Consider the following 17,260-nt stretch of genomic DNA (forward strand, 5'->3'; position numbering starts at 1 on the left):
CCCCATACTTAGCAACTGTGGAGCTAAGTACAGGATGTAGAGCCTGTGTCTCCATCCTTAGGATCTTGGCCAGTTTTATGACTTGGTTTGACCATCGTATGCAGTGGAAGAGACTTGGGTAGGTTTTGAACCTAGAACTGAAGAAGCATTTCAGCTTCAATGCTTGCTCCTTTGAGAATTCTGTCATCATGTAAAAAGGCCCAGGCTCACCTGCTGGAGGATGAGAGGCTATATGGAGGAGAATGAAGGCGCCAGTCAACCCAAGGCTGACTATAGAAGCATAAGTGAGTACCCCCCTGAGTTCAGCAGAGTCTGGCCTAGATCAGTAGTAGTATTGCCCAGCTTAGCTCAGCCCACATTGCTGACTCACACAGTTATGAACTAAATAAATATTGTTTTAAGGCACTAAAGTTTTGGGGTAGTTTGTTACGCAGCAGTGAATCATTGATACAGTCAATGCTCTGGTCCAATTAAGGCTTGCCTTTGTCCTGTCCTCTGTAACATCCAGGATTCTTAGTAACACTATCCCATTAGTAACAGAAATTGGTGGTTTAGTCACAAGTCATATCTGGCTCTTGCAACCTCATGGACTATAGCCCATCAGACTCCTCTGTCCATGGGATTTCCCAACCAAGCATACTGGAGTGGGTTGTCATTTCCTTCTCAAGGGAATCTTCCTGACCAAGGCATTGAACCTTTGTCTCCTGCATTGCAGGTGGACTCTTTACCTACTGAGCCATCAGGGGGTAATTTAGACAGAAAAAGGAGTTTATTGGCAGGATATTGGATAGCTCAGTCTTTCTTCTTGAAAAGCTGAATAAAAGTCTTAATGCACAGCTAAGGGGCAACACTGCCAGAACTAGAGGCATATCTCAGCATAGAATTGGTCTGGTTAGGATGCTTCAACCGTAGCTACTAAATATTGGATGCCTCCGGCCACAAAACACATTGCCTGCACTGGTCGTTGGGTGTGGTGCTAGGCACCTTGCTGCCCCTAGGGTCACTGGGGTTACTGTTGTTTCCAGAAAACAATGATCTAGTCTTCCTGCTACTTCACATCACTCATTACTGGTTAAAATGCCTGTGTGTTGTGTCTGGCCAAGCTTAGTTGCTATGCCCATACCCTGGTTGAGAAGAAATCATGAAAGTGGATATCTGACATTTTTAGCCTATTTGACTGAAGACAGGTGAAAAGTTTCATAAACACTGGCAAGGGTTTCTGATGCTGGGCAGCCAAAAGAGAAGTGGCAAATGTTGGTCAGTTTCTGTTCTATACTCTGGTTGTCTCAGCTGGTTACAACATAGTTAGGATGGAGCCAGTTTGTGGTTTGTTTCTTGGGTCTATTGAGAAAATATACTCAGTTTTGAGGCTGAACCCTTTATACTTGCTCCTTCTCTTACAAATGTGTGTCCATGATGAATTGGAAGGCCAGGGAATTGTGGGGCCCAATTTGTATTATCTGTGGCTGCCAAGCTACAGATAGTGTGTATCTTTGAGTTGGTGCGCCCAAAGAGATGCCATTCACTGCCATAGAGTGCCATCTAAGAGGACTGAATGGGTGGTATCTTAGTGAATATAAGGGGTTGACTCAGTGAATTTCGTTCATGTGACATCTGTAATAGAAATTGTTGAGAGGCAAAATTTTTTAATTCAGATGGTTTCTTATTTTCCAGAATTTCTCTAATAATGTTTCTAAACTCTGAAGTACCTATCTGCAAAACCATTCATGTAGGATTAGTTTCAGTGTTAGAAATGAAACATAAAAGAGAAAAGGATTCTGCCTGGAGGATGGGTAGTAGCTGTTTGAGAAATGTTCATCCTTTTTCCTCAAACTTCTTAGATACACCTCAATCACATTGTGTCTTAGCTCAGGCTGCTGTAACAAAATAACACAAAGTGAGTGGCTTATAAACAACAGAAATTTACTTCTCACATTTCTAAGGACTGGAAGTCTGAGATAAGGGTGCTAACATGACTGGGTGCTAACATGACTGGTGATGGCCCTCTTCTGGGTTGCGGACTGCCAACTTCTGTCTATGTTTTCACATCGTGGAGGAAGCGAGCTCTCTTCTGATTCTATGAGTACAGATTCCATTCATGAGAGCTTTGCCTTCCGGACCTCCTCACATCCCTAATCACCTTTCAAAGGCCCCATCTCCTAATACTATCACACTGGGGAGGTAGGGTTTTAACATGAAATAGAGGGGGTCACAGACGTTCAGTCTATAACAGATTATAAACCCTTTGAGAGCAGGGACTCTTCTTTCTGTGTCTCTAAGTTGTCAAATCTCTAAGCACGGCTTGTGATGGATAGAATGTCTTGGGAAAAATCAGGACCTAGGTCTCAATTCATCCATTGTGGTGGGGGTGTCAGTTAAGGGGAGATGGGTGGATGTATCAGGTCAGGCAATGCAGAGTCTATCTGGGCTGATGAATTAGTGTCTATAGGTGATTCAGGGGAGGAGCTAGGATATCCACCTGGGTCCTAGGGATGTCCTTTCAGGCAAACACAGCTCAGTGGCAGGTGATCTAAGAGCAAGGAAGGTTTGGGAATCAGGGAAGTGTCAACGGGCATCTGGGGATGAGTTGCAGGACAAGAACAGATAAGTGAGAGCAAGGCCCAGCTTTCAGTGATGGATGTCTGTCAGGCTAGAGAGGGAAGAGAATGGATGTGTGTAGCTGAGGCATAGAAAGGGGATTTATATGGTCATGAAAGGAGGTGAGTTTGGTCAATAGAATGTAGCCACTAGGTTACAATAGGAACAATAGCATGATGGGCTTGGAGTTAGGTTACCCCTGGTTGGGCTGAAGCCCCTTAAAGTCACCTGCATTTGCCATGATGTTGCAGGGGACTCAGGGTGCTGGTTGTCCCGAGGCTCTGCTGGGGGGAAGAGAACTGACCTGAACAGGGAGGGGCTGTCTCCAGCTTCAGTGCCCTGCACTGGCCTGCTTTGGTTGGGGGGTCAGCCTCCTCAGAGGGAGGCTGCCAGTGTGGCAGGGGAGGTGAGCAGGTCCTTTGCTCTTTTAACAGTTGGATAGGGTCTTCACTAGGAACTTGGCACAGAAATCCAGTTAATGAAGTCAGGTTGCCTACCCTACCAAAAGCTGCTGTTCCTGGTATGTTTCACTCTGCTGGAGGGTTCCAGTCCATCCAGGTTCATACTGGAGACTGAAAACTCTGGTATGATCTGAGACGGAACTTGCGTTCATTCATTCTGTGAAGCATTTCAAGGATCTGTGTATAAAGAATGGATGCTCCACTTAGAAGAGATGTCCTGGTATGCTCTGTTCCTCTAGCTGCTGCTGTTGCTGCTGCTGCTGTTGCTGCTGCTGCTAAGTCGCTTCAGTTGTGTCTGACTCTGTGTGACCCCCATAGATGGCAGCCCACAAGGCTTCCCTGTCCCTGGGATTCTCCAGGCAAGAACACTGGAGCGGGTTGCCATTTCCTTCTCCAATGCATGAAAATGAAAAGTGAAAGTGAAGTTGCTCAGTCGTGTCCATCTCTTAGTGACCCCGTGGACTGCAGCCCACCAGGCTCCTCCATCCATAGGATTTTCCAGGCAAGAGTACTGGAGTGGGGTGCCATTGCCTTCTCCATTTCCTCTAGCTAAGGCACTAGTTTCTTCCTTTGTCTCTCTCTCTTAGGCACTAGTTTCTTTAAAAAAAGAAATGTGTGTGTATGTGCACAAGTGTGTGTGAAATAAAAGATATAAAATATAGAATGGACTGAAATCAGCAAACTTATAAAAATACCAAAGAAGCTCAACCTTTATTTATGAAAAGCACTAAAAATGTCAATAAACAAGTTGAAAAGCGAATCCTTTGGCTTCTGAGGTAAGTCTGAGTTGCCAGAACCAGTAAAAGCTTTGTATAATCCTGGCAGCACATGAGTTCACCTGAGATTTTGCTGCTTCCAGCTGTATGAAATACTGTGATATACAGAGCCTAGAAACCTGGGCCAGAATCCTCAGACAAATTTCCTTTTATAATCTGAGCTGTAATTGCCTTTTAATTCAGTTCTAGTGTTAAGACTGCTTTTGTGTATGTGTAAGTTTCCTTCATCTCATCAATTCCTGGCATTTGAGAGAGAGTCTGGCACACAGTCGACCATCAGTGAACATTAGTTCTTATTGGAGATTCTCCTTTTCTCCTCCATCACAGTGACGGTCTTCTTGTGGTCGGGGGAATGCTTCTTCTGTACCTTGGTGGTTCACCCCTGGCACACTCTTCCCCTCTCCTCTGCCTTGAGCTGTTAGATCCTGGTTTTCTTCCTGGGCAGGTGCCAACCTCCAGGAACTCCTGACCCTGAAGTGCGTGCCTGCATGTGTGCAGCTGGCTTGGGCAGCTTCCAGAGCTGTGGCGCTGGCTTGCCAAAGAAGCCCTAGAGAAGAAAAGTCATAGTAAGAAGTCATTATCATCAGATGCCATCACTACCTGTAATCCTTCCTTATTCTAAAAGATGATCTAGGTGCATGATAAAAAAATATCTGTAGATTTAACTCTGTCAAACCTATATATGTCAATCCATTGTTCAAAAACCAAAGTAACTAGTCCAAGTTTTGAATTTATTTGAATTATTGTCTCTAAGAACCATATTAATATCATATTTGACTCCTTAGCATATTTTTGTCTTTTAATACAAAAATATTCCTTCTCCTGCCATCCCAACCCCTGCCAAAGGGAGTAAATTCAAAGCTCTGGGAGGATATGTTGTGTAGTTCATCCTTGAAAAGCACAGGGGGTTAGGGGTGCTGATCCTCCAGAGTTGAAAATCCATGTGTAACTTGGAGTCTGCCCTCCATATATGCGAGTCCTCTGCATCTGCAGATTCAGCCAATTGCAGCTCATGTACTATTGAAAAAACATCTGCATTATAAGTGGACCTGTGCAGTTAAAACCAGTGTTCAAGGCTCAACTGCATTTCTCTTTGCCTTTGCTTGCTTGAAATTAGGTGATTATAAAATGACTTACCCGAGCTCACCTCAGGTTCTTGCTATCCTTTAAAATGTAAAAACAAAACAAAACAAACTTTCTTTGGGGAATAGGTTGATATATTCACATATGTCATAATTCAGAGATAGAAAGCAACATGCATAGTGGTTCTACTAGTGAGTGAAGAGTTAAGTCAAAGTCGGTATATTTAATTTATTCCATGACTCTTCCTGACGTGAAAGCAATGGGATGTGTGCTTTGGGGAATGCAGGGATTTTTTTTTTTAATCCAGGACTTGCCCTCAAGAGATTTACAGCCTTGTTTTAGGGAGATGTAGCAGGTATACTGAGAACCATAATATAAGTAGAAGTGGTAAGTGCCAGAGGGGGAGGTTCAAACCATAGTTTTAGCTTTTACCCATACAGTTCCTTTTCATAGAATTTTTGGATCTAGCAAAAGGTTTGTGTTCTGTGTAGTCTGACTGCTTCATTCTAATAGATGAGACTAAAGAGGTCAGGTGCCTTCTGCACAGTCACCCAGCTAGATAGCCCCTACCTTTGACAAAGATAGCTCATTCTTATAAAGCAAGTTGCTATTAAAAAAATATGCTGACACAAATGACAATGAAAACACAACTACAAAATCTGTGGGATACAGCAAAAGCAGTCCTGTGGGGAACTTCATAAGTAAATAGATCTTCCTCAAAAAAAGCAAGAAAAATCTCAAACAAGCTAACCTTACCCCCTAAAAGAAAAGGAAGAGCAAGCAAAACCTAAAGTCAGAAGGAAGGGAATAATAAAGATCAGAGAGGAAATAACATAGAGATAAAAAAAATGATAAAGCAAGCTGCTGCCTTGCTCTGTGCTTGGCAACTTAGAGGAAAGGGCACTTTGTGTGTGTAAAATCTGGACTGGGCGAGAAAGGACTGTTGCAGCTTTGTTCAGCTGGGCACTTCGTTTGGAAACTGCCCTTAGAGGGTGGCAGGGGAGTGGTTTTGGGGGTACATCCATAATAGTTCTTGCTGACATGGGGTTAGGCTTTGTCTCTTACCCTTTACAACTTTTCTAAAATCATTTTTAAAAAGTAGACCATACGTTCACATGATTCAAAATTCAAAAGGTACAAAATGAAATTCAATTAACTCTTCCCTACCCCTGTGCCCTAGCTGACCATTCCCTTCTCTGGAAACAGCTGCAGCCAAACTTGTTAGCTTCCATTTCCAGAATAGCATATGAATGTAGAAGTTGATGCATCTAGATTCAACTCCTTTAAAAAAAAATGGTACTTGCTATGCCCTGTTGTGCGTCTTGCTTTTTTCTTTTCAGCAGTTTAACCTGATGATCTTTCCATATCATTGCACAAAGAGCTTCCTCATTCTTTTTTAGTTGGTGGTTTTTGTGGCTAACAACTGAATCCACTCTAGATGATTAAGCCAAAAAGGGATTAGAATTTTTAGGTAACTCATGGAATTGTTTGGAGTATTACAAGACAGGGGGCATCTAACTTGCCAGAAACAATGACCACACCATATATAGTTCTAGTATTAGGTGGGCGCCACCTATGCTCCTGCCTGTACTGAGTAGCAAGTAGCAGGGATCAGACTGAACTGCAGTTGCTTCCACCATCATCCTGAACCAAGAAGGCAGCTTCCCCTGCAAAAGTAGAAGCTCTGAGCAGAGTCTCTTCCCTTACATTTCTCACTTCTCAAGCAAAGTCTTGTGTGGATATTCCCATCATTTGAGACCTGGTCACATGTTTGCAGTTTAGCTGCAAAGGACGTAGCAATTTGATTCTCAGCTTTCAAGCTGGGGGCTGAGATTTGTAATGTGAGAAGTTCTCAGTAGAGAAAGGCTTTCTGAGAGATTATGGGGTAATCACAGATATGACACATGTCTACCAGAGCTGCCTAGAATTTCTCTGTGGGTGAACCATGATTGATTAAGCTAATATTTCAAATGATGGACCTCTGGGTGTTTTCAAATCTGTATCTTAGATGATACATATTTAATAACCTTGTAGATAATGTCATTTTGCTTGTGTAAAGTGCAATGTGAATTCCTAAAATTCCTAGAGGTAGAATTGCTAGATCCAAGGTTTGATTATAATTTTTTAATTGTAATTTTTATGGGTGTTGCTAAATGGTCTCTGGATGTTACACTGTTCTGTTCTTCCATTGACAGTATACAGGTTCCTGTTTTTTTTGCCTAGAGTCTTTTCCCTGTTCAGGTCCCATCTGAGTCAGGGTCACAGGCTGGGTTTTCCCCACTACTTGGGTGAGTTTTGGCCTTGGGCCAAGAATGCTGACAAACCAGATCTGGGGTCATAACCTCTGTCATTCATTCATTCATCTATCAATTAATTATCTTGACTGGATTTGGTCTATAATTTATTATAGGCTCTGGTCCCAAATTAAATGGCATCTTGGGGGAATCTAAAAGATAATCTAATTTCCAAAAAATGGTTTGCAACTTGGGAGTAGCTTATATGTTGGGAGATCTTAGATTATTATGTGCTCACAAATGCATAAGGATGTCTTCAAAGAATGGTTATGAAGAGTTATAACACCTTTTCTTTTTAAAACTAAAAAGCAAATAAGTGAAATAAGACAAATACTGCATGATATCACTTATATATGGAATCTGAAAAAAGAAGACAAATGTTGAACTTATAGAAACAGAAAATGGAATGATGGTTGCCAAGGATGGTAGGGTGGGGGAAATAGTGGGAGTTGTTATTGAAAGGGTATAAATTTTCAGCTCTAAGATGAATGAGATCTGAGGATCTGCTGTATAATATATAATATGGTGAAGTGAAAGTCACTCAGTTGTGTCCAACTCTTTGTGACCCGATGGACTACACAGTCAGTGGAATTTTCTAGACCAGAATACTAGAGTGGGTAGCTTTTCCCTTCTCCAGTGGATCTTCCCAACCCAGGGATTGAACCCAGGTCTTACGCATTGCAGGTGGATTCTTTACCAGTTGAACCACAAGGGGAAGCCCAGGAATACTGGAGTGGGAAGCCTATTCCTTCTCCAGTGGATCTTCCCAACCCAGGAATCGAACCGGAGTCTCCTGCATTGCAGGCGGATTCTTACCAACCAAGCTATCAGGGAAGCCCTATAATATGGTGACTGTAGCTGATAATGGTATTGTATAATTAAAATTTGTTTAGAGAGTAAAACTTAAGTGTTCTCACACATACACAAAAGGTAAATATGAGAGGTGATGAATGTATAAATTAACTCGATAGTGGAAATCCTTTCACAGTCTATATGTACATCAGATCATCACATTGGTCATTTTACATATATGACAATTTTGTCAATTATACCATCTCAGTAAGGCAGGCAAAAGCAAAATCCTATTTTTAGTATGTGAATTATTGCATAGATTTTGCTTGTATCTGAAATACGCTCCAGTTGGTTGCTGTGGAAGTTTATAGTAATGTAGGAAGCCCTAGTTCAAAAGCTTCTGAAAATTTTAAACAAATGTATATAAATGGGTGGAAAATGGGGGGATACAAGTGTGTTCTTTTCCTCTAGTAGAAGTGTTCACTGTTTAAGTTGGTATTTACTTAGTGCCACTAATTATTTTAGGAAAATACCTTGCTACATGTCTTTGAGTGTATCCACAGGATGTCATGTATAACTCCGGGAGGCAGTGTCTCATCAGGGACTGGTAACCCTTTCTCTGAAGGGTCTGGTAGTAAATATTAGGCTTTGAGGGTCAAGAGACAAAATTGAGGATACTGTATAGGTACTCATATAACAAGAGAGAAAACAAATTTCCTCAGAGCTTTTATTGACAAAATTAAAAATATAATAATTGAATACAGGTTTTTTATTTTTTTTCAGGAGAGTAATACAGATCTACTAGTAAGAAGCATGGAATTCTTATTTTGGAGATAACATTTTGTCTCATAGGATTCAAAGTTTAGTGTTCCCTACCATCAAATTGACTGCAAATGTTCATCTGTAAAAACCATATAAGACTAGGCAGTGGGCCAGATCTGGCCTATGAACATCAATTTTCCAACCCCTGATGTAATGGAAAAGCCTTTGCATTTGGACCCAGGCACATAGAGGTTTGCGTGCTGGCTCTGAACTTGTGACCTTGAACACGTCAGTTAACTTTATGAGTTGTGGCATTTATTTGTGCATAAACTGGAGGTAATGACAGCCGTGGAATAAATATCTTCCTATCTTTGTTATTTTTTTTTTTGTTAAGATTCTAGTTCTGTAGATGCTGATGTCATTTAGCTAAACTTACTTGGAATTAGTATTGAGCAGAGTCAAAAGTCAGTTTGTCAGGGAATAGAATTTTCAAAAGTTCTCAATGTATTATGTGAAAACATGTTTTTCCAGTGGAGAGATCTAGCAGTCACCATCTTAACCAAGTGGCCAAGCTTAGCAATTAGTGGTGGGATGTTCTGAAATTATGTACCCCTCACTGATGTATACCTCTTACTATACCATGACGTCACCGTGTGGTGTCCTTGCCAGAAAAGTTTGACTTGAATGTTATCCCAAGGAGACAGAAACTCAAAATGTGGGATATTCTGCAGGACAACTGGCCTGAGCTCTTGAAAAGATTCAGTGTCTTGAAGAACAGGGTGAGATTGTTCTAGATTGGGGAAAGACCGTGGAAACATAAGATAAAAATGTAATGCATGAACATTAAGTCCTGGATGGGAGAAAGGAAATTGTTCTGTGGACCATTTTTAAGACAGTTGAGAACATGAGAGTATGGACCATACAGTGTGATTATACTGTTGACTTCCTCAGATGTGGTGATGGTATAGGAGATAGTCCTGTTTTGAGAGGTGGCTCAGTGGTAAAGAATCCGCCTGCCAGTACAGGAGACACAGGAGACATGGGTTCAATCCTTGGGTCGGGAAGATCCCCTGGAGGAGGAAATGGCAACCCACTCCAGTTTTCTTGCCTGGAAAATCCCATGGACAGAGGAGCCTGGTGGGCTGCAGGTCGTGAGATCTCAAAGAGTTGGACATGACTTGGCGACTAAGCACGCAATAAACTATTTAGAGGTCTGAGAGGGAGGATAAAGGAGGAAGGGAGCAAAAGTAAGTTGGGGGAGGATAAGAGAGAGAAAAGAGTGAGTTGTTTTGTTCAGTGCAGCTCACTTCCTGACTTGGCATTGAGTGCAGCGTTTTCAGTGGGATGGTGCCCAGGACACTTTAATAAGTACTTTTAGGTATTAGTAGGCTTCCGTGTCTGAAGTCACACCTGAGCATTGAATGTCTGTCCTCTCTTTAATGGGGTGAGGGTTTGGCTTAGGCATGTGCTGTGGCACCTCATGTTGGGTGATCAGACATGGGGATTCATATTTTCTTCGGTGGCTCACCCAGGTCCCTCTGGATTGAAAGTCCCTTTTGATATTTAGAATATATACATGAATAGGAAAGGAAAATCCAGGATAGTGAACCTGACTCTTCAGCTATTTTCTGAGAGGCTCAGGTACAACTTACAAGCTTGTGCTTTAAATTCTCTTTATGTCTGTTTTGAGGGTGCCAGTGTGTGGGCTGTCATCTTCTGGAGGTATGCTAAGCAGAAGGAGGCTGGAGGTAGAAGCTTACAGTGCATCTTGAGGGCTCTGAGTGGCTGGAGCATCGCTGAGATGTCCTTGGCTGTGAGATTGAGGACAAGGGGTAGAGGCCAAGGACCAGGGCAGAGTGCAGTGCAGGCTGCTTCTCATGCTCTGAGCCTGACCAGTCTGTTCTAGCTATGCAGGAAGGGGACAGAGCAGCTAATATGCTGTTATATTCCTGCAGGAGCTCTTCAGGCTCTCTAGTGTTAAGATGACTAAAGCTCATTTAGCAGCCACTTGTAAAAGTAATTACAAGATAAGAGAAAGAAGAGCATTTTGCTACTATGTGCTATGAAAACTAATTAATTCAACAAACATTTATTGAGCAGCTGAATATGTAGTGAGAACCCTAAAGTATGAGTCCTGGGGGATACCTGTGATAAAAGATACACTTTTTACCTTGTGCTGGGCACTTGTGGGGTAGAGGAAAGAGATGGAGTACAGTGAAGACAATGACCAGAATACTGATTTTGCTGTGTTACAAGGCTAGTGATATGATAGAAAAGTAGTGAGGACAATGAGAGTGAAGAAAACATTCCATGTGGAATTTAGTATGGTTCCAAAGGTAAGGTTGGTCTTGAGGTGATTTGAAGAAAGAGTCTGGTGGGTGGGAGGCATCCAGCTTCCAGGTGGGAGACATGGCAGGTGCCCAGAGGCCTGCCTGGCTGTCCTGTATTGAGAGACCTGTTAGCATCTGGGGTGGCTGAAGTTTTGGATACAGAGTGGGGAGGAGACAGACATGGGTGGGCTTGTTGGAAAGGTAGTTTGGGCCAGATGAGAGGACCTCAAAACTGTGCTCTGGGTTTTATAGGAAAGGGCATGAGGAACTCCAGAAGCCTGTTTGAGTTGGGAGTAGTCTTGTTTCAATAAGATATGGAGGGAATGTGGAGGATGGTGTGTGAGGTTGCAGAAGTCTGGGGACACGACTTGAAGTAGTAGATGTGTGAGCAGAGACCCTGAACTTGGCCAGCTGTGGTGGAGAGAGAATAGAAAATAGGGGTCCACTAGTGTTCTCGGAGCATTCTTTCAACCCCTCCCACCAGGACTTTGGATTTTTAAATCTCTCTAAGGAAGTCTTTAAAAATACTTGAAAGAGAGAAGCTTATTCAAACCTTTGAACAGTTTTGAAAACTTATTACATTTCAGCTTGGAAAGAAAGTATTATTTCAGGCAAGCCGGCGTGGACTGATTACTCAGCATAGCCACTTAATCTTTCAGAATTAGGTAGGAGGGAAGCTATTTTAGTGGCCTTCCATCTTCTTCCAGAACTTTGTCCAGGTTCCTCCCAAATGGCCGATGAGTTTTTCTGATGCATATCCAGCACTCCAGCAGTTGAGTGTGCATATGTACGCTGTGAGGAAGTTGATTTCATCCATTTCTGTTTTTTTCATCTTTTGCCGTCCACCTGAGAAAACAAACATGAGTCCATAGATTCTTGTTCTGCATTAGAAATGTCCACAATGTGTAACTTAAGATGGGTCCAGCTGAGAGGGTTGCAGTTTGGGAATTTAGACTAAAGAAGAGGAGTGGAATCTTTCCATTTTTTCTTTATTTTGAGAAAAATTTGGCAACTGGGACTGTTTGAAGGAGCAGTTATATAAAATATCCCCTGTTAATTGAGTATCTGGGGTAAGGTACTGCCATTTTTTCTTTAGATTGCATTAAAACATTTCTACCCACAATTTAGAGCTTTTCCGTGGAGAATTTAGAATTAGAACATTTTGAACCTCAATAAAGAAAAAAACAGAATTAACCTACTTTTTGGAATGAGAAGTCTCAGGTTTATGAGGCTCCATATATAAGTTCCAAAGGCCTATAATTTATCTTCTTTGCTGCTTGAATATTTCAGAGAGTTCTTGGCATGTCTTTTAGACAAAGAGAAAGAAAGGTGACCTATGTATGGGCTTACCTCATTTATGTGTGTATCTTCTACGATGGCTACAAAGTAGTGCTTCTGCTGGTATATGGCAGCTAAGGGCAGATTCCAAGGTAAATGAGGCAGTTTACTAATGTGAGATTTGGGTGTTAGTCTGAAAGTACCATAGTGAATGTTTTAGCAGAAATTTCAATGACCTTTAGTTAAGAACTTTTCTAGTTCCATGTGGTAGATATGGTAAAGGACTAACTGAAGGTTACCTTGATAATAAATTAACACTGACTGAACTATGGTTGTTAAATTGTTTCCATACCAAGGATCATAATTTATCAATATTAGGAATTATTTTACAAGACAGCTGTATTGATGATGTTGGTTTTTTCCATGTATAGGCAAGCTTGTATCTGAAGGTGTGTAATTTATTTATTCACAATAAGGAATGTATTGTAAAACTCAATTACATTTTATTTGTAAGCTTTGCTTCATTCACTTGATTGAGAATTTTTTGGACTGTATCCTGGGTGTCTATCGTTGCACTAGGAGCTTGGTAGAAGTTAGCCCTTGCCCTAGGAGAGAAAAATTTTAATGGGAGGAAAAGATAAACAGATAATTATAATATGTGATAAGTGTTGAAATAGACATTAAAATGCTTGAAAATGGAGAATTTCAAATGTCTACAAAATATGCAGTAGGAGGGACTTCCCTGGTGATCCAGTGGTTGAGAAACACGTGTATACCTATGGCGGATTCATGTTGATGTATGGCAAAACCAATACAATATTGTAAAGTAATTAACCTCCAATTAAAATAAATAAATTTATATTTAAAAAATAATAAAAAAAGAAAGAATCCACCTGCCAATGCAGGGGGCACAGGTTAAATCCCTGGTCTGGGAAGATCCTACATGCCTCACAGCAACTAAGCCCATGCCACACAACTACTGAGCTCACATGCCAAAACTACTGAGCTCATGTGCTTCAGCTACTGAAGTCCACACTCCTAGAGCCTGAGCTCTGCAACAAGAAAAGCCATCTCAATAAGAAACCCATGTGCCACAACTAGACAGTAGCCCCCACTCACTGCAACTAGAGAAAGCCCATGTGCATCAGTGAAGATCAAGCACAGCTAAAAAAAATAAAATAAATAAACTTAAAGAAATACACAGTAGGAGAATGAATCTTCACGAACCTATCACCCAGCTTCAGTCATCTGCAACTCTTGATAATACTTGTTTCACCCATAGTCTTCACTTACTCCTTTCCCCTCATTTGTTTTGGAACGTATGCAAGATAATAATATATCATGTAATAGACATTTATAGATATTTGAATAATCAGAGTGTATACTGGGAAAATAGACTATACCTGGGGACTTGGGAAGAAGCTATAGAGCCTGTAACATTTGAGCTTAATCTAGTAGGGAGGGAGAATGTTCCAGGTCCAGGATGGAACTCAACAATTATTGAACATTGCTAAGCATTATATCAGGCTTCCCTGGTGCCTCAGTGGTAAAGAATTCACTTGCCATGCAAGAGAGGCAGGTTTGATCTTTGGTTTGGGAAGATCCCCTGGAGAAGCAAATGGCAACCCACTCCAGTATTCTTGCCTGGGAAATCCCATGGATTGAGGAGCCTGGTAAGCTGCAGTCTATGGGGTCCCAAGAGAGTTGGACATGACCTAGTGACTAAACAACAACAAAGCATTATAGTAGGTTCATTTAGTACATTATTTATTTTTTCCCTCATACTCTTATGGGAGTGACAGTATCTATTTTATATTTGAGGAAACTAGATTTCAGCCTGACCAACCTTGACTTCAAGGCTATTTAGTTCCCCATCTTGTGTACTGTGTGCACTAGGCACAGAAGTGTAAAAGGGCAAGATGTTTTTAGGAAAGCAAGAGAAGATGAATGCAGCTATAGAATTGTGACCACGTGTGTGTGTGTGTGTGTCAAGAGGTGAAACTAGAGAAGCTGCTCAGGGCCAGGTTGTGAAGGAACTTTAGTGCTATGCTATGAAGATAAGAGTTTTGTCCTGAGGGTGGTGAGGATCCAGGCTGAGATGTCTTTCAGCCTGAGAACAGTATTGTCAGCTTTTAAAAGGCAGATATGTAGGCACTATGGAGGATGAACTGGAATTGGAAAATCTGCTGAGGGGAGACTGGTTCAAGCAAACTGTTCAACCACTGTTTATTAAGCATAAAGAATGTGCTGGGCAAAGAAACTAATGAGCAAGACACATCTTCCTATTTCATAGAGCTTAGCCTAGTGGAGAGTTAGTCACACGCAGATAGATGGCTTATTGTGATGTAATTTATTTTTTTACTTTTTATAAATATTTTTTGGCTGCACCACTTGGCCTGTGGGATCCTAGTGCCTGACTTTTTTGTTGAGAGAAGAACACCAACTATTGGAATAAAGTTAAAGAAGAAAAAAAAGAAACCTGTCCCTGCTTTATGCTAATTTGTGTGAATTTTGCTAAAAAATAAAATCTGTCATGATGGCCAAGTGAGATATTAGGAAGGAATTAAGGTGTTGCAAATGAGAAGATCGGCTTGATTTGGTAGATGGTTCTGTTATAGAATCGACTGGATGTGATTAACATTGAAAATAAGTTTCTGATTTAAGGTATGGTATGGTTGATGCCAACAGCTGAGGCGAGGGTTGCTGGAAGATCAGCAGGTTCAAGGTTATGTGAGGAGGGGCAAATGAGTACGGCTTATTTATATTATGTCTGAGATGGCTTAGGGTATCCACCTAGAGATGTCCAGTAGGGTTTTGGAAAACTGCATGAAGTATCCGAGTTGTTAGGTTTGGAGAGAGTGATTTGGTGATCATTAGCATTTCTGTATGGTCATTGACGCCTGGGAAAGAATGAGATTACCAAAGAGCAGTGATTCTCAGCTTTGGCTGCACTTTAGAATTACCTTGAGAGCGTTACAAAAATACCCATGCCTGGGCTGCACTACTGAGTAATTAAAGCAGAATCTTTGGAAGTGGAGACTAGGTCCCTTTTTATTTTCAAAATCTACTGAAGTTATTCTAATATGCAGCTAGAATGGCAACAAAATAAACAAGTGGGCCGAAAAATTAGATGATCGCATGTTTATTGAATGGACACTATTGTTGGCACTGCTACTTTAACTTACATGAGGTGAGTACCTGTTTACACTTAAGGGGAGACTGAGGCACAAAAGGTAAGTGACTTGCCTTAGGTTATACAGGCAGCCGATTGGTGCTAAGGCAGGGATTCACACCTAAGTCATTTACTCCAAGAACTGTTCTTTATACCATAACATTCTATTGCTTCTCCACTCAAGAATCAATCTGAGAGGGTTGAGAGTTTTGGAATGGCAGTGTGAAAAACTCAGCAGATCTTCCTCCCAGTGAAATAACCTCTCAACTGTAAAAATTATAAAGGACAATCATTTAAAGTCTCTGGAAATTGGCCTGAAGACATACAGCAAATGTAGAAACATTTATTCAAGAAAATCTACTAAATCTTAGTAAGAACAGTGAGCCAGCAGCCTTTGGGCCATGACCTCATCCTTTCCCAACCCCCATCAGTTCCATGCAGTGGAGGACTCTTCTTGGTGAGTATAGCTGAGAAGATAGGACTCACCCCTCTAACTGTAGCTCCTAGTGGAGCAGTAGACAGTAGCCTACTGGAAGTACCAGAAGGAGAAAGAGAGAGGGACAGAAAAATATTTGAAGAAATAATGGCCGCAAGATAACCCAGTTTGATGATAAACAGTAGTCTTCACAACCAAGAAGCCCAGCTCTGTCCTTTCAACGGCTGGCAGTCTTACTATGACTGCAGGCTGGGGATGTCTGCAATACAGTGAAAATGCCCAGAGTAGGAGTGAAAGAGAATGGAAGTAAGGCCAGTTAAAATGCCACAAAACTCACCATTCTTCCTGAGATTAGGCTGTTTTTCTTGAATAACATCGCTGCACCCAACCCCGCCCCCGCCCAAAGCTGCAAACTTTTGGTCAATTTCCAGAGTTCTGTCCATTTTAGTTAGTTTCTCATTGTTCTGATGGAGGAGAGCGTTTTTGGTGACCCTTATGCTGCTATTTTTTGCTTACATCCTAGTTGAATTTTTATTGTAATTTTCTTAAGATTACTTAGTGGCTGCTTATAGTTTGTTCTGAAAGCATTTGTGATATTTTGGAAATTATTGGAATAATTATTTTTCCTGTAATTATTGGAAATCTAAATCTAAAAGTAATTATTGGAAATCTAAAATTCCATCCATAAGGAACCAACTAATAATAAAAAATGCACAGTATATCTTTATAGCAGAATATTATGCAGTTGTTAAAGCAACGTGGTAATTTTAATTGTGCTGATAGAGAAGAATAGTCAAGGGATAATACTAAATGAAAAACAAGTCCTAAAATAGTATGTGATAGTCTATTTGTATAAAGTTTGATTAAACAACAGGAAAAACACAGGTGTGTACTACATATATGCAGAGAACATTTCTAGAAGAAATATGTAATATTTTCCTCTGGGACATAGGAAGGGAGGGTACTTCTTAGTTCTTTATCCCCACTTAGTATTATTTGAATTTTGGAGTATCTTTTACTTAGAAATAACTTTAAAGAAGTCATTGTATGTTTAATTTGTTATTTTAAACTACCAATAGGACATATCATGTTAGTTTAAGGTCTACAAGTGATAAAGATTGCAATATTTTGATAATAATATTTGTGTATGTAGTACTTTTTTTTGTTTCCTTGAGGTGTGCACTCAAGATGTAATTTTGATGCTTAGGAAATCAGTTTGCTTAAGAACTTTAAAAAAATAATGAACTCACTTTTAATTTCGATCAACTGGGATAATCC

General features: G+C 40.9%; 1 protein-coding gene across 2 annotated transcripts in view; it reads left to right on the forward strand.

The window, feature by feature from the left end:
- REPS2 (RALBP1 associated Eps domain containing 2) overlaps positions 1-17,260 on the forward strand; it is a 251,389-nt gene that overhangs the window by 44,680 nt on the left and 189,449 nt on the right. The gene's annotated exons all lie outside the window — the stretch shown is intronic.

Source organism: Ovis canadensis, chromosome X (genome assembly GCF_042477335.2).
Source record: "Ovis canadensis isolate MfBH-ARS-UI-01 breed Bighorn chromosome X, ARS-UI_OviCan_v2, whole genome shotgun sequence".
NCBI classification, from domain to species: domain Eukaryota; kingdom Metazoa; phylum Chordata; class Mammalia; order Artiodactyla; family Bovidae; genus Ovis; species Ovis canadensis.